The sequence below is a fragment of the Myxine glutinosa genome, chromosome 14, assembly GCF_964187855.1.
Source record: "Myxine glutinosa chromosome 14, kmMyxGlut1.1, whole genome shotgun sequence".
NCBI classification, from domain to species: domain Eukaryota; kingdom Metazoa; phylum Chordata; class Myxini; order Myxiniformes; family Myxinidae; genus Myxine; species Myxine glutinosa.
This window is the reverse complement of record NC_136274.1, coordinates 13,531,895-13,558,693: the sequence shown is the minus strand read 5'-3', so window position 1 is coordinate 13,558,693 and position 26,799 is coordinate 13,531,895. Positions and strand designations below refer to the sequence as shown.

The following is a 26,799-nucleotide window of genomic DNA, read 5'->3' as shown; positions in this document are numbered from 1 at the left end:
GGTCTAATGGAAAATCATAATGAGAATTACTCCCCCCGCCGGAGCATTCACTTCAAAATATGGCCGGTTGGCTCAAGGACTATGTCCCCAGTTTTCAATGTTACCACAGTTTTAGACCCCCCAGGTGTACAAAACAAACATTGATTTTTTCTTTTTTTCTTTTTTCTTCCTGCTCTCAATTTCTGAAATTTCCCAGCTGTATGGCAGAGCAAGCTGGTACTTTCAGAATTAAATTTTGCATCAATAATGTGAATAGAAAGTATGCAGGGTTGCCAATTTTTGGACATTGACCTAATTTTAAGGTCATGACCCAATTATAAAATTTTAACCTTTTTTCACCAAAACTCAACTAAAGTCTGTCCGATAAGAACTGAATTGCCCTCTCTAGCTGGCACATAGCCTTGAGCAAGTCACATTTACATCATACCTCTACGGGTAAAAGGTCAATGTCAAATAGCGGTCCAATAAAAATAACGCGGTTTTTGTCATTGCTCAATTTAGCCAAATGCAGAACCACAGACCGCTTGGCCTTCCAAGAAGTTCTTGCATCAAAATAGTGTACCAGCACTGAAGTTGTACACCTGATGTTTGTTTCGTATCCTTGACCTACCTTTTTCCCATTGTGACCTAATTAACAAGAAACACCTTTTTCATCAACATTTGAATCATTTTCCTCCGATTTTCATTATTTTAAGTTTTATGGATAGACAGTAGATGGGGACACATTTTCTTATTTTACACTCTACTACTAAATATTGATGGCCAAGGTCATAAGGCTGTCCAAAAAAAAATAGAGCCATCATTGGATCGTAGGCCAAGGGTATGTCACGAGCAATCGCCATGGGAAAACCAGTGGAGGCGATAGCAGATGGCGATCGCAGATGTCTCGTTAGCCCATCCCCCGCACAGCAGGAGACAGGGTTTTGCAATCACTTGTCTGTCTGTCTGTCTGTCTGTCCAGGCCTTAACATTTTAACATATGAGCTTTTGTCATCAAATTTTCAACCAAGCTGCATGAGAATATGGAGAAGACAAATGAATAATTTTCTCTGGAGGTCAAAGGTCAGTTTCACCTAAAATCATCACTTTCGATTTGATTGACCTGAATTTTTAAGGATTTGCATATTGGGTCACTGAATTAATTTACCAATCAAAAGCTACAAGCCTATTGTTTTTTTTGATCAAAAGGTCAAAGGTTGCATAAAACTGTCATTTTTTATCTAATCGACTTGAAATATGAGCAGGATTTGCATAAGTCACAGAAGCCAACTGCTTTTAAGGTCAAAAAGTCAAGTTCACCTAAAATCATCAATTTTATGTTTTTACCACCACCACAGAAGGTGGATGGAGGTTATGCTTCCACCTCCGTTTGTTTGTTTGTGATATCTCAAAAAGTTGTGGGCGGCTTCGGACAAAACTTGGTGGAGAAGTTGGGTATGTCACAAGGACGAAATGATTAAATTTTGAAGATCTGGATCCAAGATATTTTTTAAAGTGATGCTACACCATTGAGTGATTGGGCCAAAACCGATACATAGCATGGCATTTCAAAATGTTATACATATGGGGGATTCCACACCATACTTTGTCAGGAAGTAATGCGCAAACTCGACCAACCAAGAGGAGGCCATCTGTAATAATAAAACGCAATGTGTGTCAGTTTGCGCGTGTCAAGTGGGGGCGTGTCAAGTGGGCGCGTGTCTCCTCCATAACACCAAAACCATGAAACCTCATGACCTCAAACTTTGCATGCATACTTATTGAACTCCAAGGGCATACATGAATGAAAACTGGGTGTTGTTGTGTGTTTAAACACCACTTTTAAAGATAATTTTGGGGATCATTTGAAGATCATCGCATAACAAAAAAACAAAAAGAAAATAAGCCTTACCAAAATGGCGGTGCACCATCTTGGTCAGCCCCGTCACGTCGCTTCTTAAGCCGCCATTTTGTTTCGGCCTGTTCAAACATGCCTTGACTTGCCTTGGAACCACGATCTAATCTCATGGAATAATTAAACGATGTAATCAAAATATTATTTCAGATTCGACGATTGGAGCATGTGGACTAATCAAGTGTCGAAATCTGGAGTGAAATCCGACAAGCCAAAGAAATTAATGATTCTTTTAACTAAGCATATTTACCTACTTTTATTAAGCAAGACTGATCCCTCCTTCTCCATATTCACAAGAAAATGTGAAATTGCCAAAGTATTACCTTAAACTTTTTCTCGTGTTTAGAGGAGAATCCTTGCCGCAGCATTTTTACCTCAGCACTTATTTTATTTATTCTCAATCACGCCTTATTTTGTTGTAAAAAATTATTGGTAGATTTTTGTTGAGTTATTGGTGGGTTCGGAATAAACCCGTGTGTTCGTGAGAATAAACGCTTCGTGGTTCTTCGGTCGTGCGTGCGCCTCAACCGCCAGATTGGAAATCGCCTCAGGAGTTAAAGCTTGGTTTGGCTCAACTGTCCATGGCTAGGTGGTAACCAGCTGTGGACAGGACAATATGTTTGGATAAAAAAAAAAATTGACCCCAGATAAAAACTGGTAATTGACCTTCAGGCCTCCATTGGGACTTGTGCTTATACACTGTCTGGGCAATTTAAATTAAATGTAGTTATTTTGTAATCTTGTATACAAAACAGAGTTTGCTTTATGCAAGCTCCGCCCTTCCAATCAGAAATTGGGCATGGGGTATTGGGGTAGGAGGAAATTACGGGGAAAAGAGCACATGCAGTCCAAGCTCCGCCCATTTTGGAGAAAGACGCCGGTAAATCTACAAGTTTAGTCTATCAAGGACGTAGTATGTGTAACGTTTATTAAACCGAGTCCAACCATTCAACGTCGATTCAAGTCGAGCCGTTCAACGTTAAGTTGAGCCTGCCACCCATCACTCGAGAATATAAAGTTCGTAATTTGAAATCATTAATCCTTTCCATTTATCATCACAATCAATCAAATCCTTATATTCAAAGTGCTACATACCAAGACAGTAGATAATAATAATAATAAATTTATGTTCATTTAATTTTTTAAAACCCAATTTCACTCTGTTTTGTGTTTTTTTAATATTAATTTTAAAAGTCCAAAAATTACAAGTTAAAACCCCTTTTAAAAAAACCTAAATAAAATGCATTAAACAAGTTCCAATTCCTAATGTCCGAGTTGTTAGTCCTAATGTACAAATGGGAATCCTGTTCAGCCTCCGTCTTTTGGAAGCCTCCGTCTTTTGGAAACCTCCGTCTTTTGGAAACCTCCGTCTTTTGGAAACCTCCGTCTTTTGGAAACCTCCGTCTTTTGGAAACCTCCGTCTTTTGGAAACCTCCGTCTTTTGGAAACCTCCGTCTTTTGGAAACCTCCGTCTTTTGGAAACCTCCGTCTTTTGGAAACCTCCGTCTTTTGGAAACCTCCGTCTTTTGGAAACCTCCGTCTTTTGGAAACCTCCGTCTTTTGGAAACCTCCGTCTTTTGGAAACCTCCGTCTTTTGGAAACCTCCGTCTTTTGGAAACCTCCGTCTTTTGGAAACCTCCGTCTTTTGGAAACCTCCGTCTTTTGGAAACCTCCGTCTTTTGGAAACCTCCGTCTTTTGGAAACCTCCGTCTTTTGGAAACCTCCCTCATTTGGAAACCTCCCTCATTTGGAAACCTCATTTGGAAACCACAGTCTTTAGAAACCTCCGTCTTTTGGAAACCTCCGTCTTTTGGAAACCTCCGTCTTTTGGAAACCTCCGTCTTTTGGAAACCTCCGTCTTTTGGAAACCTCCGTCTTTTGGAAACCTCCGTCTTTTGGAAACCTCCGTCTTTTGGAAACCTCCGTCTTTTGGAAACCTCCGTCTTTTGGAAACCTCCGTCTTTTGGAAACCTCCGTCTTTTGGAAACCTCCGTCTTTTGGAAACCTCCGTCTTTTGGAAACCTCCGTCTTTTGGAAACCTCCGTCTTTTGGAAACCTCCGTCTTTTGGAAACCTCCGTCTTTTGGAAACCTCCGTCTTTTGGAAACCTCCGTCATTTGGAAACCTCCGTCTTTTGGAAACCTCCGTCTTTTGGAAACCTCCGTCTTTTGGAAACCTCCGTCTTTTGGAAACCTCCCTCATTTGTAAACCTCCGTCATTTGGAAACCTCCCTCATTTGGAAACCTCCGTCTTTTGGAAACCTCCGTCTTTTGGAAACCTCCGTCATTTGGAAACCTCCGTCATTTGGAAACCTCCCTCATTTGGAAACCTCTCTCATTTGGAAACCTCATCATTTGGAAACCACAGTCTTTAGAAACCTCCGTCTTTAGAAACCTCCGTCTTTTGGAAACCTCCCTCATTTGGAAACCTCCCTCATTTGGAAACCTCATCATTTGGAAACCACAGTCTTTAGAAACCTCCGTCTTTAGAAACCTCCCTCATTTGGAAACCTCATCATTTGGAAACCACAGTCTTTAGAAACCTCCGTCTTTGGAACCTCCAGTTAAAAGGTCCAGGTTTCGTACCTGTGGAACAGCGGCTCCGTATGGTACAGTTCCCAAACCGGGACAGAAGCGCAGACACAGTGAGCAGCAAATAGAGGAAGTTTGTTTCTCAACCACAAGGCGTAAACCTTCCCCGTAAACAGACCGTCCTTGCGTAACAAAGCAGAGACTTGTGCAGCGCTACATCCGAACCTGCACAGCAAGGCGACACGAAAGTTGGCAAAAACCCAGGGCGAAACAAAACAGTGCAAGCTCACGGTGAAAACAGACAAACCGGGGACAAATCAAACCGGATTGGCATTTCATCGACAAGGAGAAAACTACAGGGAAATGATTCAATACCAAGGTATATTGTTGTTGTTGTTTAAATGCGCTAAAAACAGTGGTGTAGACGCGTCGCATGTACTGTCACAATTCGTCCAAAGAATAAAAACCGTTCTCAGGTATAACCCCGTGCCTGTACCTGTGCCGTGAGTTTACACTTCGTCCGAAGACCGGCGCCTGCAGCGACCATTCTCAATCACGTGCCACCAATGTTTATTTATTCAAGCGCGATGTTCACCTCATCCCTTTCTTGAGACGATTTATTCGTGGATTAACTACATTTAATGATACTGACTAAAGAATCACTCCGTCTTGGGTTAACATTGCATTGGCGAAACTGTCGAAAAACAAACATTTGTTCTTTCTGTGATGAGACACTATCACCAACTACACCGACATGGTTTTCGGGATTGTTCATACGAGTGTTTTGTCGCGTTTCACTTTCACACCGCAACCAAACGCACACAATACATCAACACACTTACACACTGTGTTTATCATATACGACTCAATCAGAGTACAGAATATCTCAACTCTAAATCCCCGCAAACATCATTATATATATATATATAAAGTTGAATAAACCAACATGCATCCAAGAACCACTACCTCCTTCTACCAACAGGTTCCACCCTACCAAACTGATAAATGATGTGGCTCACTCCTGTGAATGTTTGATGGAGATTCATTGTTTAAGGTACAGATTTTTGGAAGTCCGGTTTATATATATATATAAATATATATATAAGGTGCATTGGGGGGTTTTAGGCCAATGGGGTCCCATTTATCATGGAGTTTTTAATCCAATCCGAGGGACTATCTGATTCCACCATAAGTTGGTCATATAATGTAAACTAGCGGGGTCACCCGTGGGAATCCCACGGGCATGGATGTGTGTGACATTTCGACATATTGAGTTAGATGCTGCACATTCATTTTTACAAAATGGTTACTGGCAAGTCATCAGATCCAGAAATGGTGTGATGAACACTTTATTTATTTCACATAATATGTGACCCCTCACTCCTCTCCACCTGACACTCTCCTGTCTCCACCTAGCACTCCTCTCCTCTCCAAACCCTCACATCCCTCTCCTTTCCAATCCCTCACCTCTCCAATCCCTCACACTCCTCTCCAATCCCTCACACGCCTCTCCAATCGCGCCTCACACTCCTCTCCAATCGCGCCTCACACTCCTCTCCAATCACGCCTCACACTCCTCTCCAATCGCACCTCACACTCCTCTCCAATCGCGCCTCACACTCCCCTCCAATCACTCCTCTCCAATCGTGCCTCACACTCCTCTCCAATCGCGCCTCACACTCCTCTCCAATCGCGCCTCACACTCCTCTCCAATCGCGCCTCACACTCCTCTCCAATCGCGCCTCACTCGCCTCTCCAATCGGCTTTCCCCGTCTCGTTTCTCTCGTTTTTCTCCCGTCTCGTTCTTTTTCTTGCTCCAAATCGGCCCATCTCGCCCGTCGGCCCGTCGGAATCGGAAATCGGCCCGTCTTGCTTTCGTGCTTGCGCGTAAATAAATTGTGTTCATGACACCATTTCTGGATCTGATGACTTGCCAGTAACCATTTTGTAAAAATGAATGTGCAGCATCTAACTCAATATGTCGAAATGTCACACACATCCATGCCCGTGGGATTCCCACGGGTGACCCCGCAAGTTTGCATTGACGTTCGTCGAAGGACTCGTTCGCCCGTCTCATTCGTTTTCTTGCTACATCCTGTTCAAGTCTGCGTTCTTCATCGATCGTCTCATTCATTTTGGAAATAGAAGTTTCCACGCAGCGCATGAATTGTCACGATCCTCAAGAGGAATTTGTCTCGTAATCATCAAATGATAAATGGCAAGTAAATTACATTGTGAAAATTTAATATTTCAAATAGACCTATTTAAAGTGTATGCGCAAATAACTAATAAATAAAAAAACGAAGAAATATGTCTCGGTAATTTCCTGAACTCGGTAATTTCTCGGTAATTTTACTTCCGGCTAAAAATGTTGAATGAAATAAAAACGAAGAAATATATGTCGTTTTGTGACGACTGTCATCAAAGGTAAACGGTGAATTCACTCGGTTTATTCGGTTCGGCTCGGTTTAAAGAAAAAGCGATAATGTCGAAATGTTGACGTCTGTGTCGTGTTGGGCGGTGTATGATACTTGTTGGCTGTTGGGCGGTGATATGGTGTATTTTTAAAAATATATCTCTGCGTTTTCCCGCGTTGCTGACACCGAGTCTAAAACCATGATGGTGAGTTATATTGGAGATAAAGGCGTGAGAGAGACTCAATGGCCTTGAAGTTACAGGCATTTGAGAATTCATTTCGTTCTATAAACGGCAACTTTCATCGGATTTTCTTCTCTTTTTTTTTCAACCGAGTCTAAAACTATGTTAGCGACTGTGAAAAATGAAATGATATATCGAATTTAAAATAGATATCGACACATTGCCGTCGGTGTCATGTTGGGCGGTGTATGATACACCATGACGCGATTTTAAAAAATATATCTCTGCATTTTCCCGCGTGTGTGGAATGTTTGTGGAAAATTAAAGATTTCAAATAAACCTATTTAAAGTGTATGCGCACATAACTAATAAAAAAAACGAAGAAATATCTCTCGGTAATTTCCTGAAACATATTTTACTTCCGGCTAATATGTTGAATGAAATAAAAACGAAGAAATATGTCGGCATCATTGTTGACGTTTTTGTGACGACTGTCATCAAACGAAATAGTAATATATCATAACGGAAAAGCAAAAGCGAATTTTTAATATATATCGACACATTGCCGGCGGTGTCATGTTGGGCGGTGTATGATACACCATGACGCGATTTTAAAAAATATATCTCTGCATTTTCCCGCGTGTGTGGATTGTTCTCAATTATTGCTGACACCGAGTCTAAAAGTAAAACCATCGATAAAAATGAAATCATATGGTGAGTTAGATTGGAGATAAAGGCGTGAGAGAGACTCAATGGCCTTGAAGTTACAGGCCTTTGAGAATTCATTTCGTTCTATAAACGGCAACTTTCATCGGATTTTCTTCCCGTTTTTTTTCAACCGAGTCTAAAACTATGTTAGCGACTGAGAAAAATGAAATGATTTATCGAATTTGATTTGAAATAAAACTGGGGGAGAGCAAGACACCACGGGCCTACAAAACAGGACTCAAAGCTATGCGAGTTAATAAAATGGTGGATATTTGTTTATAGCCACTCCCAGAATGGGTGGAGCTATGGGTGGAGCTACTCTGCAAACCGAGTAAGCCACACCCCGGACAGACACCCAACAGATAGACAGACAGACAGACAGAATCATCTACGGCTATTATATAATGTAAATGCTCTTGTTTCCAAGGACAAAAGTTGCACAAACAGAATTTTGACGTGTATCCTCACAGGAGATCGTCTCATCTCGACCAATCAGATCATTTCTTTTAGTCTGCTCGGTCAGCTGACAGCTCATTAAAAACTACATGGTGTGGCGGGCACAAGGGACAATAATTCCGCGCTCCAGTGGGTGGCGCGAGCGTCCAGGCGGGGAACTGAAATGCATGCCCCGCCTTTCGGCCGATCGGCCACGCCCGGGGGCAAGGCGTGGCCTCGGGAGATATATGCGGGCTCTAAGCTCGAGCCCACCCAGTGCTGAAGTGCGAGCTCTGAATAAAGACTCTTGTTGTATTAACACGTTGTGGCCTACCTCTCTGGCAATCGAGTCGTGTGTGCACAGCACCAAACTGGTGACCCCGATTGGTTCAGCCGTTGCTGACCCCCGAACGCGCCATGACTACCAACGCCGTCGCAATCAAACTCCCGGAATTTTGGGAAGCGCAAGCCGACGTTTGGTTTGTGCAAGCCAAAGCTCAGTTCCAACTCCGGGGCATCACGGCGGACGAGACCCGGTACTACCACGTGGTCGCCGCCCTCGGGCCCGGCACTGCCGCCCGCGTCGTGTCCATCCTTCGGCGCCAGCCGAGCGACCACAAATACGAGGCGCTCAAACGTCTCCTCCTCGCCACGTTCGGGCTCACAGAGATCGAACGTGCCGACCGCCTCCTGGACCTTCCCGCCCTCGGCGACACACGACCATCCGTCCGGATGGATTTCATGCTGTCTCTGCTTGGAGACCAGCGCCCGGATTTCTTGTTCCGCGCACTTTTCCTCCGCCAGCTACCGATACAGGTGCGCCTCGCGCTGGCCGGTTCCAACATCACGGAATCCCGTGCCCTGGCCGGAGAGGCCAACAAGTTTTTCGCGGCCTGCGACACGCAGTCGGTTAACGGTGCTGACGTAGTGGATCCCAGTGCAGAGGCTACAGCGCCCCCGGCTTCCCTCGTGGCCGCTGCTGCGCCCCGCCCACTACCGCCGCCGCCACCACCACCGCCGCCGGCATGGCCGCCGCGCCGCCACCGCCACAAACCTGGTGCTACTACCATGCCAGGTTCGGCCACAAGGCTAAAACGTGCCGCCCGCCGTGTTCTTTTGACGGGTCGGGAAACGACCGGGCCGGCGCTCACTTGCGGCCCTGAGCGTCGGCCATTCCGGCAGCCTCCTGTTCATCATGGACACCTTGTCTGGGTGCCGTTTTCTTTGCGACACGGGAGCGCAGGTAAGCGTCCTCCCTGCCTCCGCATCCGCCAAGCAAGCCGTGAGCCGGGGCCCCGCTTTGCTTGCCGCCAACGGTACACCCATCCGCACATTCGGGAAGCGTTGCCTCTCACTGCGGTTCGGAGGGCAGCACTTTCAATGGTCGTTCATCACCGCCAGCATGCCAATGGCCCTGCTCGGCGCGGACTTCCTATGTGCGCATGGGCTGTTGGTCGACGTTAAGCGCACAAGTCTCGTCCAGGCCAAAACCTTCAGCTCGCTCGCTTGTTTGCTGAGTGGCTCGTTGAGCAGCTCGCTGAGCGGCTCACCGAGCGGCTTGCCAAGCGGCTTGCTGGAAGGTTCCGTCCCGGCGAGGTTAGTCTGCACGCTTCCGGCAGCGGACGAGTTTACCCGCCTCCTCGCCAGTTTCCCGGCCCTCACGCGGCCCACCTTCTCAGCGGTGGCCGTCAAACACGGGGTGGAGCACCATATCCCCATGGTTGGGCCGCCGGTCTACGCCCGGGCACGCCGACTCGACCCCACGAAGCTCGCCGTGGCGAAAGCGGAGTTCGCCACGCTGGAGCGGCTGGGGATCGTACGGCGCTCCAACAGCGCTTGGGCTTCTCCTCTGCACATTGTGCCGAAGCCCGGCGGAGGATGGCGGCCGTGCAGTGACTACCGCCGGCTCAATGATGCCACCACCCCCGACCGCTACCCGGTCCCGCATATCCAGGACTTTTCCGCCCGGTTGGCAAACACGACGGTGTTCTCCAAGGTGGACCTCATCCGGGGCTACCACCAGGTCCCCGTCCAACCGGACGATGTCCCAAAGACGGCCGTCATCACCCCTTTCGGCCTCTTTGAGTTCCTGCGAATGCCTTTTGGGTTGAAGAATGCGGCCCAGGCGTTCCAACGGCTCATGGACAGCGTCTTGCGTGACTTACCTTTCATCTATGTCTACCTGGACGACATCCTAGTCGTGAGCGCGTCCCGGGAGGAGCACCTGCTCCACCTCCGCACGCTTTTCGAATGCCTGGGCCAGCATGGCCTGATCATCAACCCCGCAAAGTGCCGTTTCGGCATCGCCGCCATCGACTTCTTGGGGCACCGCATCACCAGGCACGGGGCCGTCCCTTTACCGGCCAAGGTGGAAGCGGTCAGGGATTTCCCGCACCCCCGCACGATCAAGGGGCTCCAGGAGTTCATGGGCATTGTAAATGTTTACCACCGCTTCGTGCCCCACGTCGCCCAGCTCCTCTGCCCCCTGCACGAGGCCCTCCGGGGCAAGCCGGGCAAAGGTGACATCGCCTGGTCGGAGCCAATGGCCGCGGCATTTGTAGGCGCAAAGCTGGCCTTGGCGAACGCCACCATGCTGGCGCACCCGGCGCCCGATGCACCGATCGCCCTCACCACCGACGCGTCGGACTATGCGGTGGGCGCGGTGCACGAGCAGTAGGTGCGTGGTGCTTGGCAGCCGCTGGCGTTTTTTAGCCGGCAGCTTCGCCCACACGAACGCCGCTACAGCACCTTCGACCGCTAGCTGCTCGGGCTCCACCTGGCGGTCTGACACTTCCACCATCTGCTCGAAGGCCGCCCGTTCATGGCTTTCGTCAACCACAAGCCCCTTGTGTTCGCGATGGCCAAGGTCGCCGAGCCATGGTCGGCACGGCAGCAGCATCACCTCTCTGCCGTGTCCGAGTATACGACGGACATCCATCACGTCACGGGTAAAGACAACCCGGTGGCGGATTGTCTTTCCCGGTCCGTCGCGCACGCGGTCCACCTTGGGATCGACAAGGCCCGGATGTCGGAGGACCAGACCGCCGACCCCGGCGTCCAGGCCTTGCGGACCACCGTCACGGGCCTCCGCGTCACCGAGGTGCCGTTCGACGTCGCGGGCGCGGCCCTCCTGTGCGACGTCTCCCTCGGCCGGCCTCGCCCCATCGTGCCCGCTGGCTGGCAGTGCCCGGTTTTCGACGCTATCCATGGCCTGTCCCACCCGGGCACGAAGGCCTCCCAGAAGTTGGTTGCCGCCAAGTTTGTCTGGCATGGCCTCAGGAAGGCCGTCCGCGGCTGGACCAGGACATGCCTCGCGTGCCAGCGCGCGAAGGTGCACCGACACACCCAGGCCCCATTGGCCCCGTTTGCGTTGCCGGAACGTAGGTTCGACCACGTACACGTGGACCTGGTGGGACCTCTGCCCCCCTCGCGGGGTTTCACCCATGTCCTCACAATGGTGGACCGCACCACCCGGTGGCCGGACGTCGTGCCTTTGGCGGCGACGTCTGCAGCGGATGTGGCGCAAGCCTTCATCGCCACTTGGGTTGCCCGGTTCGGTGCCCCCTCGGACATCTCATCCGACCGCGGCCCCCAGTTCACCTCGGAGCTCTGGGGCGCGGTGGCGCAAGGGCTCGGCGTCAAACTGCACTGCACCACAGCCTACCACCCCCAGGCCAATGGCCTGTGCGAGCGCTTTCAGCGCTCGATGAAGGCCGCGCTCCGGGCCAGCCTCCGCGACGGCAGCTGTGCCGACAGGCTCCCCTGGGTCCTGCTGGGCCTCAGGACGGCGCCCAAGGACGACCTGCGCGCGTCCTCGGCGGGGCTGGTCTTCGGGCAACCGCTGCGGGTACCGGGCGAATTTATCCCCGACTCCACGGCTCCTTGGTCCGCGGCGCAACAGCGCTCCACCCTGCAAGAGACCGCCCGGAGGTTCGCCCCGGTGCCGACGGCACACCACGGTTGCCCGTCCTCCCACGTCGCCCCGGAGCTTCGCACGGCGGAGTACGTCTTCATCCGGCACGACGCCCACCGGGCACCGCTACGGCCCTCGTACGACGGGCCCTTCTGCGTGCTGGAGACCGGGGACAAATATTTCACCGGCGACATCGGCAGTGCCCCGGATCGTATCTCCGTGGACCGCCTCAAGCCAGCCCACCTCGATCTGGACCACCTCCCGCAAGCAGCTCTGCCTCCGCGTCGAGGCCGCCCCCCGGCGGTCAGACCCCCGGCACCCCCCAGCCCCGCCGTCCCGCTACCCCCCAGCCCTGCACGCATCGCCAGGGGGCATTTCGGCCGGGTCATCCGGCTTCCCCGCAAGCTCACCCTTCAGGTGCGCGGGAATTCTTGGGGGGGCGCGTGTGGCGGGCACAAGGGACAATAATTCCGCGCACCAGTGGGTGGCGCGAGCGTCCAGGCGGGGAACTGAAATGCATGCCCCGCCTTTCGGCCGATCGGCCACGCCCGGGGGCAAGGCGTGGCCTCGGGAGATATATGCGGGCTCTAAGCTCGAGCCCGCCCAGTGCTGAAGTGCGAGCTCTGAATAACGACTCTTGTTGTATCAACGCGTTGTGGCCTACCTCTCTGGCAATCGAGTCGTGTGTGCACAGCACCACAATGGTATTCATAGAATACTTACCCTGCGCAATCAACTTTGTGCGAGCCAACTCTTCTGTTTTTGAAGGATTTTTTTTCCCTTTGATCCAATATGGCTGCCAGACCACGTGAGCGATGACATCATAAATTTATATTGTCTAATATAATTGTTGCATAGATCACGTTCAATACATTTCAAACTGATCAGACTAAGCGTTGTCCCTGTCGAATTATGACGTCATAATTATGGCACCGGTTTTTCCATAGAGCGGTTTTGGAGATATAGAGGTGCAACGTTTTTCGTTTTTTTCCAAGATGACGCCTGTACCGCATGACCTATGACGTCATGACTATCTTACGATAAATTCACCAAATGTCCATCCGTCCGTTCGAAGGTACCACAAAAACAGCTCAACCGATCGCAACGATATTTTGGGTGGGAATTCCTGGGACCCCTGGGAATAGGCAATATTGTTTTTCCAATTTTTCCAAGTTTCAAAGTAAAATAGGCTGTTGGCACATCAGGTATCATAATGCCAATACTGGTGTTGTTGGCACATCAGGTATCATCATGCCAATACCGGTGTTGTTGGCACATCAGGTATCATAATGCCAATACCGGTGTTGTTGGCACATAAGGTATCATAATGCCAATACTGGTGTTGTTGGCACATCAGGTATCATAATGCCAATACTGGTGTTGTTGGCACATCAGGTATCATCATGCCAATACCGGTGTTGTTGGCACATCAGGTATCATAATGCCAATACCGGTGTTGTTGGCACATCAGGTATCATCATGCCAATACTGGTGTTGTTGGCACATCAGGTATCATAATGCCAATACCGGTGTTGTTGGCACATCAGGTATCATAATGCCAATACTGGTGTTGTTGGCACATCAGGTATCATAATGCCAATACCGGTGTTGTTGGCACATCAGGTATCATAATGCCAATACCGGTGTTGTTGGCACATCAGGTATCATCATGCCAATACCGGTGTTGTTGGCACATCAGGTATCATAATGCCAATACCGGTGTTGTTGGCACATCAGGTATCATCATGCCAATACCGGTGTTGTTGGCACATCAGGTATCATCATGCCAATACCGGTGTTGTTGGCACATCAGGTATCATAATCCCAAGATCAGCATTATTGCTCCATTTCAACTTCCTCCATTTCATCATCCCAAACCTGCTTGACAGTGTCAGAGTATTTCGTAAACGGGGTCTAGGTGTGCAGACCCCGGTTAGTTCCAGGGCAGCGCCCAGGTAGGGCAGTGTGGGTTACGGTTTATTCACAATTAGACTGAACCCCTCAAACTAATAATGGTCACTGCATATTCCATACCTATAGTCAGATATGTGCTTCAAGACTCATTTTCACACTGGAATCAAGTTTTCACACTATTCTCGAATCCAAAACAATTTCACCAAAACAATAAAAATCCACATTTACAATGGTCATGTTCACAAAGATTCAGTTTTCGGTCATCGTGACTTATTAATATCACTGAGAGATGGTCGGTCACTTGTTGTAGGGTTTGTTGTTGTTGTTGTTTTTTGTATACAAGATCGAGGCTCGTGTGAGAGCTAACATTGATCACAAAAAGACAAAACTGACACATAAAACATAAAACATATGCTAAAGGGAGCGGGAGAACAAGATGAAGAGCTGGGACATCGGGAGATCTGTGGGAGGGAGAGGGCTTGGGGGGAGGAGGCATGGGAAGGGGGGAAAGAGGGGGAGGGGGTGGTAGAGGTAAAAACTGGACACTGCTGGACACATGGACACTGCTAGGACTTCCAGGAAAGAAGTTGGTATTTCATAAAAGTGGATCTGGTGTTGTTGTTGTTGTTGTTTTGCCCCGGACAGTTCTCTTGAACAAGTCCGCGGTATTGAGACAGCCGATCGATCCCCCAGGAGCGACCCAGAGATCCCCCAAATCCAGTATGGTGTTCCCTCCTCTTCACGACGTCAGAGCCATGACGGAGTTAGAGGGAGAAAGAGAGACACGCACGCACAAGAGGGAAAGGGCCGGTCCATGGGGACTGATCCTCTGACCATGACCGCGCTGCCCTGACGAATCCTGGCAGAAGGGAAGAATAGGGAAGATTTGGCCCCCAACTTGCATTAGGGGGTACAACCACCAGGAAGAGGCTGGCAGATAGTTGTTGTGGGGGTTGTTGTGTTCCTTTGTGGCACTGTTTGCTTTGGTCAACAGTTCCTTGGAGGGTTCCCACTTGTACCTAGGACTCATCGACTCTACGTTAGCCATTTTGATGTGAAAGCAGACCTCCTGAAATGGCGGTATAACTGCGACAGTTAAGGTGGCTGCCTTAAGATCTTAATAGGGCCTTGGGTTCGAGCTGCTGTCAACCCGTTAAATAACACTAGGTGGGTTGATTCAGCCCGTCATTCGCCCGACGTCGGCAAAATGAGTACCAGCTGACTGGTAACGTGGAACTGACTCAATGTCCACTCTGGGTCGAGTTGTGAATGTTTAATTGGTGAGCTTTTCAGAGGTCAAAGCAATTATGAAAGAACCAACAACAACAAGCATTCTGAGTATTGCGGTGCAATACATGTCCCCTACCAAAGTTCAAAGTGCCATAACTTTGTCAAAAATGATCGAATATGCAAATATATGCACGGTTGATGCTGGTTTTCAAACTTGATCTGAGGTATGCTGAGACACATGTGTGTCACGCCTCGCCTCGTTGATAAGCCCGCAAGGTCGCTCCGTAGAGCGGCCTGCACGTATTGCACTGTGTGAATTATATAAATTATTACCAACTCACGGTCTGAGTGAGGTACTGGCGATTCAAGAGATATCCATTTAAAAAAAATATTTTCGTTTAATTAACGATATCTGCCAAACCACGTGCCCTATCGCAAATTCCAAAAGGACATTTTAGTAGGCTGACATGCTGAACAGATTTGTGAGGTTTCCCCTCGATTGGATCAAAAATGAGGGAGGGGCTCGGTTTTAAAGGTTCATGCTTTAAAACGTCATAACTCTGAAACCATGTGACGCATGACGTCTTGCTCGCTGACTTTATGTTCGTCATGGGTATGCGATTCTGCCTGCAAAGTTTGGCCTCGATCTGTTCAGCCGTTGCAGAGAAAAAGGGGTTTTCGTGTTTTCACGAAAAACAATATGGCGACCGAACCATGTGACCTGTGACGTCATAATTACTATAAAAATATTCTACAGACCGAGTCCATCATATGGTGAATTTTTTTTATCTCCATTGGTCCTATTATTGCAGAGAAATTGGTTTTTAAAGGAAATTAAAACTTAAAATGGCACTGAGTTAAGGATCATCAGAATTATCAGAATTACCAAAGTTCAAAGTGCCATAACTTTGTCAAAAATGATCGAAACGTCGTTATGTTCGAACTTGATCTGTAACTTATCATGAGGAAACCATGGGCCAAGTTTGAAATCATTAGCATTAAGCGTGTAGAAAAAAAGTCCGGAAAACTGTTCTTTGCGTAACGGACTGACGGACTGACGGACTGACGGACTGACGGACTGACGGACGGAGGGACGGCGTGCAAACCTATAGTCCCCTCCGGTGTACACCGGTAGGGGACTAATTACAAGAGAAACACAGTTATAAAAGAAAACAGCACGATGATACAACGATCAGTACAACGAGATCAATCTCCGCACAGCAGAACTCTCTGAAAATCTCTAAATTAATGTTCCTTGAATTCAGCTTTATATAGGAGTTTTTTTTACAAAACCATGGTATAGGATATAGATAGATATGCAGGTGTGGGGTGAGTGAAATATGGGGGAAAAGCCACCCTATTTACTCAAGGTGATGTCTTGCGTCAAAGAATCAAAAGGTAATTGTGTGAGGATGCAAGACGTCAAAGAGAGCGGAGGGGTGTTGTCTGAACACCGGACAATCCTAGATTCATGATATCTCACTCCTAGTTCACTCCATACAAATTATCCACTGGGCCAGAGGTTGTATATCTTTTGCGGGCACAAATGGCCTTGAGCATTGTGCTCGATGTTCTTGTCCGAGGTCGAACGACATTTTTATTCTTTCCAATCCAGACAGTGTCTCCTTCATATTCTTGCATTATCCCACTGTCCCTTTGACATACATATGTAGTCTTAAGTTTATAGAGAATATAATATCCTTATCCTAATAGTTATACAGTCGTGGACAAAAATATTGGCACCCTTGCACTTTGTTCAAATAATGCAGCATTTCTTCCCGAAAATTGTTGAAATTAAAAAATCTTTTGGTATCCACATATGTATTTCTCTGGTTTGCAGAGGAACAAAACAAAAAAAGCTGAAAAAACTACATCTTAGCTTATTCCACACAGAAATCCTAAAATGGCCCGTACAATATTATTGGCACCTTTTCGAAGAGGTATTTCGAAGAGGAAGGAAAATTTCGAAGAGGTTAGAAATAATTAGATTTCAAGCAGGTGATTCTCCTTTACTTTGGAATGGTGTGTTGCATGGTGAGTTGCAGGTGCCTGCAATATAAAAATCACTCATTCAACCAGTTTGAATATAGAAAAGAAGTCATTCTGCTGTTTTGTGTCACTGTGTGCACCGCAATGAGCATGGAGAAAAGAAAGAAAACCAGAGAATTATCTGAGGAGGTCAGACACAAGATTGTAGCCAAGCATGGATAATCTCAAGGCTACAACTCTATCTCCAGAGGCATTGATGTTCCTGTCTCCATCATAAGCAATGTTATCAGGAGGCTTAAGGCCCATGGCACTGTAGCCAACCTCCCTGGATGTGGCCGCAAGAGAAAACTTGATAGAAGATTGCAGCGAAGGATTGTTCGAATGGTGGAGAAAGCATCTCGATCAACTGCCAAACAGATTGAAACTAACCTTCAAACACAAGCTACGACAGTTTCAACTCGCACCATCCGTCGCCAACTCAATGAAAGGGGGTTTAATGGTAGGAGACCCAGGAGGACCCCACTACTGAGAAAGCCCGACTGGAGTTCTAAAACACACCTGAACAAGCAAAATCCTTCTGGGAGAATGTCCTGTGGACAGATGAGACCAAATTAGAGCTTTTTGGTGAAGCACATCATCTCTATGTTTACAGAAAACAAAATGAAGCCTTCAAAGTAAAGAACACCTTCCCTACAGTCAAACATGGAGGAGGTTCAGTGATGTTTTAGTGTTGCTGTGCTGCCTCTGGCACTGGGTGCGTTGAATATGTGCATGGCATCATGAAATCAGGAGATTACCAAGGAATTTTGGAGCGCAATGTTCAATCTAGTGTCAGAAAGCTGGTCTCCATCGAAGGTCAGGGGTCTTGCAGCAGGACAATGACCCCAAACACACTTCAAAAATCACCCAGGAATGATTCAAGACAAAACGCTGCTCTGTTCTGAAGTGGCCAGCAATGAGTCCAGATCTAAATTCCATTGAACACCTGTGGGGAGATCTGAAAACAGCAGTTGGGAGAAGGCACCCTTCAAATCTGGGTGAACTGGAGCAGTTTGCACAAGAAGATTGGGCCAAACTGCCATTAGAGAGGTGTAGGAAGCTCATTCATGGTTATAGGAAGCGCTTGACTGCAGTTATTTTGTCCAAAGTCTGTGCTACGAAATATTAAGTCTCGGGTGTCAATAATTTTGTCAATGTCATTTAATTTTATTTTCTCATTTAAAAGGATATATTAAATTCTGAATCAAAAACAAAGGTTCTGTAATATTAACAGTTAAATAAATAATTGTGGAGACCAAATGCGTATGTCAATTTCAACTTATTTTTCGAGAAAATTGTGAGTTATTTGAAAAAAGTGCAAGGGTGCCAATATTTTTGGCGACGACTGTAAGTACTATTAACCTAATTCATATCGATATGAAGAATTATAAATAAAAGTGTTGAGATTTTACACTTGCTCAAAACAGCCTCACGGCTAAGTGGATGGCACTTCCTTGTTGCCAAGCTACACTGTAAATATAATTATTTTATGGCTTTTCAAAACAACCAGTTTCCGAACCAATTTTTCCTGTTCAATTAGAATTTGCAATTTAGTCTTAAATTGTTCTTCCTCACTGGTAATGGTGGTCATTGCATCAGTGGTACAGCTGTGCTCCCAGCAATGATGCAACCGGCAGCCATAAGCTGCATATGAAACAATAACTATAAAAACCTTACCTTCAGGTCCCCAAGAACAAAAAATGGATCTTAGTGTTTAATGATGTTTGTGTTTTCTGTTGACAGCTTTGCAGACAATCGCATCCCTTGTGGCCGATTAGTGACCGATCCTTCACCGGGGAGTCGAAACCGCAGGTAATGGTGGCATCGCCATGTCTACACATTGTCTTGCCATGAGAACCTGTCCCTGGTCTTGTTATTTCTCTAATAATGTGGGAAACATCTTAGACCTGACCTATTGACCTCTCTATGCACAGGGGTATCCAAAGAGTAAACATTGTCCAGCCGGTCTAAAAACATGTCATGTAGCAAAGTTAGTCTAAATTTCATAAAACACAATCAGGTAAGACTTGGTGCATCAGGTGGAACTTGGCTCCCATTTCATGTGAACCTTTACAAGGAGGATCAGGTTAAACTTGGTGGATCAGGTGGAACTGGTCTCCCATTTAGTGTGACCCTTTACAAGGAGGATCAGGTGGAACTTGCTGAAACAGGTGGATCAGGTGGAACTTGTCTTTCCTTTCGTGTGAACCTTTACAAGGAGGATCAGGTGGAACAGGTGGATCAAGTGGAACCAATCCAATATACCTGCAAAAGCAATCCAACATTTTATAGCAGGGTAAGTTAATATCGTAACGGGGCAGTCTCCCGAAGAGGTGAACCAGGGCCTACCAGATGTAAAATCCGCAGAATGAGCTTTGAGGTAGAGGTGAGGTTCCGTGACATGCCAGCCGAGAGCATGGAGAAAGTAGATTTATTTAATTTAGACGGCTCCAATATTCTGATGCTCTTACATTTCAAATCAATAATTTATCAATGCTGGAGGTCCAATTACATCCCAACACAACAACTATAGAACAGCACTCGGAAGAGTGCATACCACCGCGAGGCTGAACAGTTTACGTTTTGCATCCCACTGGATTTGGAACAGAACCAAAATCTAATTGGCTTGTTTTTGTCACATAACCAAGTCATCCACCAAGTTTTGTCATAATCCGTCCACAACTCTTTGAGATAACCTGCTACATATAGTTTTGGCCCTATCTCCCAATGGTGAAGAATCACTTAGAAAATTCTCAGATTCAGATCCGGTTTGAGATTTTCACCAAAATCGAATGATTTTGTCCTTGTCACATACCCAAACTCTCCATCAAATTTCGATCGAATCCATACACAACTTTTTGAGATATACTGTTCACAAACAGGCCGGCGTGAAAATGTGGGAGATGTTGTCCTGTATCAAAAATAACATACAACTTTCACTTTGTAAACAAAGGACCATTTATTAATTACGTACGTACGGAGAGAAATGTTTGATACCAGGCAAGCAGATCTCTAAATTCTACTCAAACTGCATCAAACATATATACAAATTGTTTTACTACAAAAGGAAGGCAAAAGTGGAAACCGAAGCATAAGATAAGAACAAAAGCTGATGTAACGGACCCTTGGCTTTGCATTTGCACAAGGTCAAACAACAGATAAAACATGTTTTTGCCAGCTCAGCACCGAGAAGCAGTTCTGCCCCGCAACTGTGAAATGGCTCTTAGCCAACTCTATAAAAAACAACAATATCTCCTTTGGCCAGGCTCAACTATATCACATGATGCATTTACCCAACATGCTTTTCGGCCATGGCTGTCTCTGATCGGTCCAGAGATAACAATTATTCATTTTACCCCGATAGCTCCCTCCTTTTTGTCATCTCTGACAATCTGACTACATCCCCCCTCTTGGCCTGTGCCCTCCTTCTCCCCCTGCCAGAATTCACCAACGCTTCACCACACCCGGGATCTCCATCCAGGGCCCCCCAAAACACTGGAAGCTCTGAGAATGAAAAATTCCCCAAAGTGGATCCACTCCTGACAGACGAAACAAAAGGGACCCTGTCAACACAGAGGCACTCTTCATTAGCACCACACTAATACATACATATATATATATATATATATATATATATATATATATTGTTGCGGATCTCAACGTCGGCCTCTCCCCCTTATCGAGGGGGGATTAATCCCCTCTTCTATGACTGACCGACGTGGTCCCGGGGGGTATAACGTCACGCCCGGTCGGAGCTGGGTAGGGTATTAGCCCCAACCGTCCTATGACCTAAATACCAGCGCCTCCCGGCACGCAAGGAAACACCCCTCGCTCACGGCCGCAGCGTAATGGATGGATTGCGCCGAGCGAAGCGAACTGCGGCGTGAGCCGTTTACCGAAGACTAAGCCCGATTCATGTGCGTCGGCCGAATCGCGCCACGTACCTCAATCTGGAAATCACTAAAGCGACCGAATGTGAAGAAGAAGAACGTAGGAAGAACAAACATGATTTATTACCACTATTTATATACTCAAAAGTAACCAAGGAGGAAGAAGGATAAGAAAATAAATGGAAGAAGAAGAAGACACAGTACACACAAGCTTATTTAAACAGGCTTAACTTATACCCAGGGACAACATGAAAGACAGACGACAATCACACTTACACGGGGGATGACAGGAATGGAAGGAGGTGGATGGCTGGAGGGAGAGGAAGGTTCAGCTCGGACCGGAGCACGGTCGGGCCGGGAGGGAGCAGCCACCGCCCTGGTCTTGATCGGTCTCGCATGGCGCATTCCTTCGCGGCTGGTGTAACTGCCGTCGAAGCCAAAAGCTGCTGTGGTTAAAGCTGCTGCGTGCTGGTGCATCGCGTGCTCTCCAAGGACTTCGTTCGTGCGTCGCGTGCTCTCTCGGGGCTCATCTCTTGTATCCCATCTCCCGTATCTCATCTCATCTGAGGTTGGGGCGTCCCGCCGCGGGTTATATTGACCACACCCCCGAACCTTCGCGAACCTCCCCGATCGTTCTCTTTCCGCCCTCTCAAGCCAAACCCCCAAGCCTTGGTTGGTCGCTCGGGCTCTCCTGGCTCCACCCTTTGATGATGAGGTGGAGACACGCCTTTCTTCTCCGCCCCGACCGCATGCTCAATGGAGGCAAATGCAGCCAACCGCCCAATGCAGTTGGGAATAGTGATGCCACAAACCCCATCCAAAGTTACTGGCACTTTGAAGATACCATGGGGGCGTCGGAGGGACCTATCTTATTTAATTGATGCAACGCAATGAATTAGTGGACCACAGAGCCTTATACTGACATATATTAAGGACATAACTACCGAGGGGAAATCTATGATTTGCCACGTGTGTGCGATGGATTAACTAAGGGCGACCTCTGACCTCGATACTACAGAGGGTGATATTTACAACAAGTTTTACATCAAATTACACACACAATTCCCAAATCCTCAACACTGCACCCTCCTTCCTTATGGGACGTCCTGGCCCGAAAATTTTAACTTTAGTGTGACACACAGGTGTAGTAACCCTCTACAATTAACCTGACCCTGAGTGCGACAATCTTAAAACACGAATAAATATGTCCCGCTAATTGCGTTGCACCCTGCCTAACAGTTTCACACCCACAGCTAACCGAATTGCGGAATTAATTCTCAGACTAAACATTTACGGTGGGGGAGCATTATTTACATTGACATTATTTTGACTATTTACAAAACTCAACCCAGGACCTGTGATTGTTCTTTTTAGGAAACAAAAAGAAATTCCTGTTGGGAGGGAGGAGAAAGCACGCATTGCATCGACACACCAGTACCATAAAGAGCACCAAAACCCACCAAAAGCACCATTCGGTGCAGCAGTCACCAGTTCATAATCATCATACACACAAAAAAAAAAAACTGATGGTGGTATTCTTCTTCGGCTCCCTCTGCTGGCCATTGTTCTTCTTGATGCCGTCTTTCAATTCCTTTCTTCTTGCTGGCGGCCTATTTGGACATAAAAAAAAGGAAATGCACAAAGCGTGTCCATTTTTATTTCGGGCCGCAGGGGCCAACTAAGGGTGGTCCACCTGTTTGGCATAGGTGCCACCTTTCCGAGGTCCGCAAGCAAGATCCTGGGCCATCGTGGCCAGTTCCAGCAGAGGTGCCAGGCCCAAAAACGTGGGGTCCATAAAGTGGTGCTTGGCCACAGAAGGGCGGTCCATAAGTGGTGCATCAATGCAATGCATGTTCGTTGCGGGAGTTCTGGCACACAATGGCGGACTCCCGCACGCTCCCCTCGGTGCCCAGAGAGCACAGTCCTCGGGTGGGAGACAGGGGAACAGAAGACAGGTGAGCGAGGGGTAAGGTCACAAGGGTACACATCAATAAAGGCAATGCAAGGTGAGGTGCGTCTGGAGACTGAGCGGAGAAAAGCTCATCCCTACCGTACGTCACCCCCCCCTGTTACCTACTCTACCCTTGCCCTTACCCCATATTTACAAAATCTACACCCTTACCAATTTGTCACTACTGTCACGTCTTCCCCACATTTCCCCGATACCAAATTCGTCACCACAATCCCTCTGACCAAAATTTGCCATCACCAATTCATCATCAATCCTCATAAGGAGGAAGATATGGAACATCAGCGCAATGTCACACCCACGTCATGATGCGTCTCACAATTCAAACATTTGCACAAAAATAGTAAACCCAACAAACCATGGCATGGTGTGGAGCTTTGTCACCTCAGGTGAGTGGATACAGATGGTGCGAGGAGATTCTTAATCCTAACTATCCTCTAAATGACTTTAATACCCTTTACACTACCCGGGGTCTTCCCTGCCAATCCATTGGCCATTTTACTCTATGCGGTTTTAAGAACCAAATTCCCATTGACCAAACTGTGGTGCTTCATCAATGTGGGGTCTCACTCCCCCGATTCAACTCCCTGTGCCCTTGCACAATTTCAGGACTGGGTCATATGGCTCTCCCAGCAGGTCTACCCACCTGCACACCTCCACCACTGCAGTTGCCTCCGAGCTTACCTGCTCCTTAACCTAACCTATCTACCTGGGGAAGGCCTTCTGGCGCTCTCCCCACTCGGTGCCCTCTCTGGCACTGGGTTACCTGGGCCCGTCCTCCGGATCCACGGGCCCCATCCACAACAACTCTACTGGCTCCCAGAGCCCACCTGCGGCCTCACCTGGCCGACATCCCAACAGTGGCGGAGTATCCATTCAACTACACACACTAACAGGCCACACACCCAGCCATTTCCACGTCACTAATGCACCCATCCAAACACCATTCTTCCACACGCACCACAGATGCCAATATCCAACCACAATTTACCTGTACCCTCTACCTAACTCTTAAACTACCCTCCCCGGGTATTCGTGATGGGGTCCATCCTCCCCATACACACCTTCGCACCATCCACTCCACTCCACAGTTTCCACCATACTCACTCCATACAATCCATTCCATACTCCATATATTCCATACTCCATGTATTCCACACAACCATTCTCCATACACCTGTATTTTCACACCTGTGCCATCACACCTGGTGCTTCCTGCACCCTCCTTCCTCCAGGACCATTTGCTTAACACAACACTCAATCACCAATTACTCACTCATGCACTGCTCCATACACCTCCATGCTCAATACAACTCACAATCACCTCCCGAGCATTGCCCCGCAATTCCTCATTTGCTCAATATCAAGATTCTCACACACACACGGCATCATCTGGCCTACCTGGTGCCCTGCTAAAACTCGCGCTTCCCCGTCGCCCCTTTAAACTATTGCGCTCCCTCGTTGTTATAATCCAACTACCCTCTCTATGTCCCCGACTACCTGTCCAATGTGACTACTTAAATCTCCAGTTACCTATGGTCAATCTCGAGGTCCCTATCCATTATCCAAACCCTCCCTCGGCGAGCTTACACTGCCATAAACCCCATAAAACTATAGCTCCTTTGCCCCCTTATGTGAGAGATGGCAAAGTTGCCATCCCACCACATCGGGCATGTCTCACTATCAATTTTGCTCATCAAATTTCAACCAATCAAAAATTTTCCAATCACTGCCAATCACAAATTTTGCTTTTCCAATTTGCTACTGCTACCACCCTCACACGTCTACTCACTTGAGCCTCTCGGTGCGCCAATTCATTTCCAAGGCTCGGCTTCGCAAAGCCGAGCAATGAATGCGGGTGGTTTGTTGCCGGCAGTTGGATTCGTCCGGCATTTGGTGCAGGGAAGTGGGCTTACCCGGGCCGAGATTCCACGCACCATCTCGGCACGGAGCCGTCCGATGGCCCTATCTCGCCCTGCCGGAACGCCTCAACCACAAGGGGTCGCGGTGACGACCCTTCCGACCGGGCCGCCCGCTCTGCCTAGTGGAGCATGGATGCGACCGTTCGGAGTGAGGCCCGGCGTGGATCCCGTACGGCGGTTCCTTTGAATCCGCCGTGGTTACAATCCCCGCTGGTTTCCGCGGCGCACAAAGCCCAGCACGAACCGTGGGCTCGCTTCGGCTAACCGTCGGTCTAATTGCTATCCCGTTTAACGTCGATGCTTCACCTGCAGGTTCACACGCATACGCGACCCCTTTCACTCTCACCGAGCTCGGCGCTCCAACGCCGCCCGTACACCCCGCGTTCCGTTCCTTGCTCACACATCCAGCTGTCTCCATGCTCTCCGTCATTGCACCTTCTCTTACACATCCCCCCTGTACACTCATAGACTTCGTCACACACCTGACCACCGCACACCTTAGCACACACTCGTCGTTCGCACACCTCACCAACACACCTCTTCGCGCCCACTCCTCGGTCACATCCTCTGTGACAACCACGGGTGTGCTCTCCTCCGCACACCCAATCACGTGCTCCACTACCAACTCAAGCGTGCATTCCCACACGCGCTCGACCATTCCAGGTGTGCATCCTTTCATTCCAGGTGTACATCCTTCCATTCCAGGTGTGCATCCTCTCTCACCTGCTACAACCAACTCGTGCTCCGTGTCACTCTCACTACTCTCACCACCACACTCGGTCGCGCATTCACCCTTACTCTCGACAGCGCACTCCGTAATCATGCACTCCTCTCTTACACACCTTTTTCGCGCATCCTCTTGCGCACACTCTCCCGTTACGTCCTCCATAACACTCACCACAGGTGTGCACTCTTTCGTTACATCCCCTGTAACACTCCCCATCACGCGCTTCCATGTGCCCCCCCGCACACACGCCACGACCAACTCACTCTCGACAGCACACTCACTCCTTGGCGCGCACTTTTTTCTCACACCCCCCATAGTCAGACATCCTCACACACCTCCTCCTTCACACTCTGTACCTGTCGCACACTTCACCAGCGGCCTCTCACGAACACCCGGGTCTAAATCAACACCCAAGCCGACTGAATCTCCCCTCACACCATATACATTTCCGAGTATATCGCCACTCACCTTGGCACCTCGTCGTCGCTCCTCTTCCGCCACCTGCAAACTCTTTATTTGGTTAGCAAGCACATCATCATGATTTGAGCACAGACCTTGCACATATTCCATGACTTCCCCCTTTATCTCCCTCTTAGTTTCCCTCCGTCTTTTCTTAATTCCACTCACCCCCTCTTCCACATCCTCTAACTTTTTCTTCACCTCTTTCATTTCCCGGTGCGCCCCCTCATTTTCTTCCTCTAAGACCACCTTAGTCGTCTCTATGTGCGTCCTCACCTCCCGTTCTTTCGTCTCCATTGCCTCCGTTACCTCGTCCAACCTCTTTGTCAACCCCTCATGTACCATACGACATTCCCTCTTTGTCGCTATGAGTTCATTCTTTATCTCCTTCTGCGTCGCCTTTAACCCCCCGATTATTGCAGTGTTCTTTTCCACCTGCTCCACTAATTCCTTTTGTCCCACCGTCAGCTGTTCTACTCCCCGTGTCAGGTCCTCTATGCCCCCCTGTAACCTAGCCGTATTATTCCTCACCTCTTTCTCCATACGCTCCTCACCTCGCTTTACCTCCTCGCGTACCCCCGC

The 26,799-nt window shown here is 48.2% G+C and overlaps 1 protein-coding gene across 2 annotated transcripts in view; it reads right to left on the bottom strand.

The window, feature by feature from the left end:
• Window positions 1-5,049, bottom strand: part of WDR81 (WD repeat domain 81) — a 44,989-nt gene extending 39,940 nt beyond the window's left edge. For both annotated transcript variants that reach the window (XR_013621456.1, XM_068103112.2), the window contains exons 1-2: window positions 4,921-5,049; window positions 4,479-4,649 (exon numbers count right to left, since the gene is read on the bottom strand). The gene's annotated coding sequence lies outside the window, so the exon portion shown is untranslated. The remainder of the gene's footprint in view (window positions 1-4,478; window positions 4,650-4,920) is intronic.
• Window positions 5,050-26,799: the final 21,750 nt, after the last annotated feature.